The sequence below is a fragment of the Ovis aries genome, chromosome 3 (genome assembly GCF_016772045.2).
Source record: "Ovis aries strain OAR_USU_Benz2616 breed Rambouillet chromosome 3, ARS-UI_Ramb_v3.0, whole genome shotgun sequence".
NCBI lineage: Eukaryota > Metazoa > Chordata > Mammalia > Artiodactyla > Bovidae > Ovis > Ovis aries.
The window spans coordinates 28411827-28415521 of NC_056056.1; the positions used below are offsets into that span (position 1 = coordinate 28411827).

The 3695-nt window shown below is 53.3% G+C and overlaps 1 pseudogene; it reads left to right on the forward strand.

Annotated features, from left to right (window-relative positions):
- The first annotated feature begins 810 nt into the window (after positions 1-810).
- On the forward strand, positions 811-893 carry LOC114114292 (U4 spliceosomal RNA; annotated as a pseudogene).
- Positions 894-3695: the final 2802 nt, after the last annotated feature.

Sequence of the window (3695 nt, forward strand, 5' to 3'; positions counted from 1 at the left end):
GGATTTTCCAGTCTCTGTAATTTTGTGAGACAATTCTTTGCAATAAATCTCTCCACATACATGTTTATTGCAGACCAAATGTGTCCCCCCAAATCCACATGTTGAAACCCGAACTCCCCAGTGTGATGGTATTAGGAGGTAGGACTTTGGGAGGTTAACTGGGGTTAATCAGGCCTTGAGGACAGGGCTGTCCCCGGCCTTTGACTCTGCTGGCCTGCTGATCTTGGACAGCCAGACTCCAGAACCATGAGACGCAAATTTTTGTTGTTCAACCCATCCAGTCTGTGGTTTTTTCCTATGACGTCCTGAGCTAACATAACATCTTCTCGGTTCTGTTTCTCTGGAGAACCCTGATGAATTCAATCCCATTGGTGGGCAGCAAGTGGCAGAACCTGGGGTGGCCCCTAGGCCTGGGGAGCAGCCTTCTCCACCTTGGCCCAGCGTGGGGTCTGCTGGCGCAACCCACTTCCTTCCTCACTCCAGCCAAGAGCCCTGTGGGAAAGGGCAGGCCAGAAGCAGCTGGGTGGGGGGGGATCCTCCAAGAGGGCTGTGAGGTGGGGAGGGGCCTGGATGCTGTGGGAATAACAAGAATAGTGTGTTTTGATGTTAATCAAATGCCTTGACCTCCATTGTGTTTACTGTGAGGCAGGCAGGAAAGAAACTACACCACACTCATTTGTCAGAGGAGAAAACTAAGGCTCAGAGAGGGGAAGAGACTCGTTTAAGGTCACAGAGCAGAGTATACTGAAGTCAGAATGAGAGCCTGGCCTCTGGGCCAGCACAGAGCAGGCACTGGCTCCATGAGTACACAGCTTTGCACAGTGGCAGTATCATAGCTAATGAGGTGTATCCAAAGCGTGATTATTGCTCATTGAAAACTTTATCTGATACAATGGACAAAAAAGCAATAAATAAATGGGCCTCACAGCTCAGGGCATGACTACAGTAGGAGGTCAGCAAATATGTATTGAAATCAGCAAAAGAGGCCCTGAAGCCTGGTCCATGATGTCACAATGTCCCCACTGACTTCCTCCATCACACACACACATAGGAGCATCTCTCTAGAACACTTACAAAGCTTTGAAGAGGTTCTGTTTTGTCCTGGTCAAATAGCCCTGCCCTGGGCACCAAGTCCCTCACTCAAAATGGATACTCCCAGGACCCTTGCCCACTCCCTGCAACACCTCACTCCCCTCCACTCTCTAATCACCTCCCTGCAACACACACAGCTCTGGCTAGAAACACCAGGACTCTCCCCTTCTCCTCACAGCCGCACTACGGAACCTTCTCAACTTCCCACTGCCGTTTCAAAAAGTGCTGATCCTTGTCAGCTGTATTAATGAATCACAGCCCAGGAGGCGCCAACCTTCCTAAAAATATCTGAGAACCCTCAGTGCAGAGAGAGTCTGTGAAGGCGGGTGCGCCCTGATGGAGCCACCCTGCCTGTCCCTGTCCCCTGGCCACCGCTCACACCTATATCTCCCCACAGCCCCATCCCCACCTGCTCTGAGCTCCCAAATCCTGAATGGGTTGGTGCAGAGCCAGGTATCTCCGAGAGCCTTCAGTCCTCTCCGACATTATAGATGGGGAAATTGAGGCTCAGAAGTGGGAAAGGCAAGAGACCCCCTGGTTCCCGGTGAGGGGGTTCTCTGCAGATTCTGCGTCTGTGTCAGCAGCAAGCTAAGGGAAGGCAGGAAGGAGGCTTTCTGTCCAGAGCTCTGGCTGAGCTGGGCTGGCCCTGAACGAGCCCTGGTCTGATGGGACCACAGCTGCCCACCCCATAGATACAATAAAAAGCTCCTTCAGGTAAAAGCAGTTTCCCAGGGGCAGGAGAGCGAGAGGGGAGGTCATACAGGGTGCCCAGGCTGTGGTGGAGTTGCCCTCTTACAGCAGATTTATGCTTTTCAAGCAGGGAGACTGGGAATGACTCTGAAGATGGAGAGCATCTTCATCTGGAGAGCATCTTTCTGGAGAGCAAGCTCCAGAAAGAAGTGAGTCCAGTCCTTTGAAATTCCTGCACAGGAGCCTTCCTGGTGTTCACTTCCACCCCCACCCATCTTAGAATCCTCCAAGTCTCCCCAGCCACCTCAGCTTCATTTTCTCCAAGGGTGGTCGCAGCAGCACCTGGGAGGCTGTTGGAAGGCAGACCCCCAGGCCCCAGGCCAGATCAGCTGGATCAGATCCCCAAGTGGCTCCTAGGCTCCTCGGAGTGTGAGAAGCACTGGCCTGTGAACCACTTAGCATCAGGTCACATCCCTCGGTGACACCTGTGATTAGTTGAACATAAACGATATTAGTTAGCTGCTGGGAGGGAGGCAGGGAGGACTTTAATAGAAGAGGGAGGATGCCTGAGATAGCAAATCCATGTGAAAAGTGGAAACTGCTAGGACTTCCCTGGTGGTTCAGTGGCTAATACTCTGGGCTTCCAGTGCTGGCGTTCCGGGTTTGATCCCTGGTCAGGGAACTAAATCCCACACGTGGCAACTAAGACTCAGTTCAGCTAAGTAAATAAATAGATTAAAAAACAAAAGTGGAGATTGCTGTTCAGCTCCTTTGCAGGAACAAGGTTCATGGAATGACTGAATCTGGGAAAATAAAAGATGAGAGGCTTTTGCCCTCTTCCTAAGGCCAGAGCTCCTCTGCAGTCTCCCCAGCGGCTGCTTTCCAGTCCCAGCCTGAGCTCCTACCGTGATGGGGAGCTCACCACCTCTTAGGCAGGCCATTGCAGGGTGGACATGGAGCCGACTCACCTCCATGGCCCCAGCTGGCCTGCTCTCCAGCCCTTGGTCCCCTCAGGGATGTCAGTAGCTAGGTCTGTCCCTCCTTTGATCCTCGACACCCTACCACTTTATTCTCTTGTTCCAGAAATAGTCTTTCTATTTGTGGTGGAGAGTCATTTTATGGGTCTCTTTTCACTGAGTGCAGAGGTGTTGAGGAGGCCTCTATCCAGGCAGAACTTCTGCTGTAAGGATTCGCTGAGGTAGCCTCACTTCACGCCTGACACTAGCCATCAGACGAGGGAGGGGGCAGCAGGCAGGATTGGTGGAGTCAGGGGCCTAGGGAGGTGTCGCCTCCAAGGGCCTTTCTAAGCCGCAGACACTGGTGCTGCTCGGTGAGGAGAGAGGTTCTCAGGACGCTGAGTGGTTGCCGAACATCACCCCTTATACTGGCAGGGCCATGGGAACCTCAGGGCACCGGAGGAGGGAGTCCCAAGGAGCCTGGTGGGGGACAGCGGGTGTGCACTCGAGGGGGGCCCACCACTCTGGCTCCTCCCTGCTTTTCCATGGGGCTCCGGCCTGGCATCCTGGTCTCAGCCACCTTCTAGGCTGAGTTTATCCTCCCCTTCATCAGCACCGAGGCCTAGTATCTCATCAAGTGGTGCTCTTGTTAGGATCCAAGCTACAAACGGGGTCACCGTCAGTTCTAGCCCCCTCCTCCCTCCCTCTCGTCTCCTCTGTGCCACTCACGGATTTCTGTGAATCCTGGAATTCTGGCAGCAGTGAAACTGCTGGTACAGAGCCCAGGTCATTGTTCTGGTCCTACCTTGTGGGTGACTCACTTTGGGAACTCAGGCAGGTTCGGATTCCCCCCTGAACCTTTGCCCCATCTACAATGACAACCTCTACACACAGCGGTCCCCAACCTTTCTGTCAGCAGGGCCAGTTTCGTGGCAGACAAGTGTTTCATGGATGAGA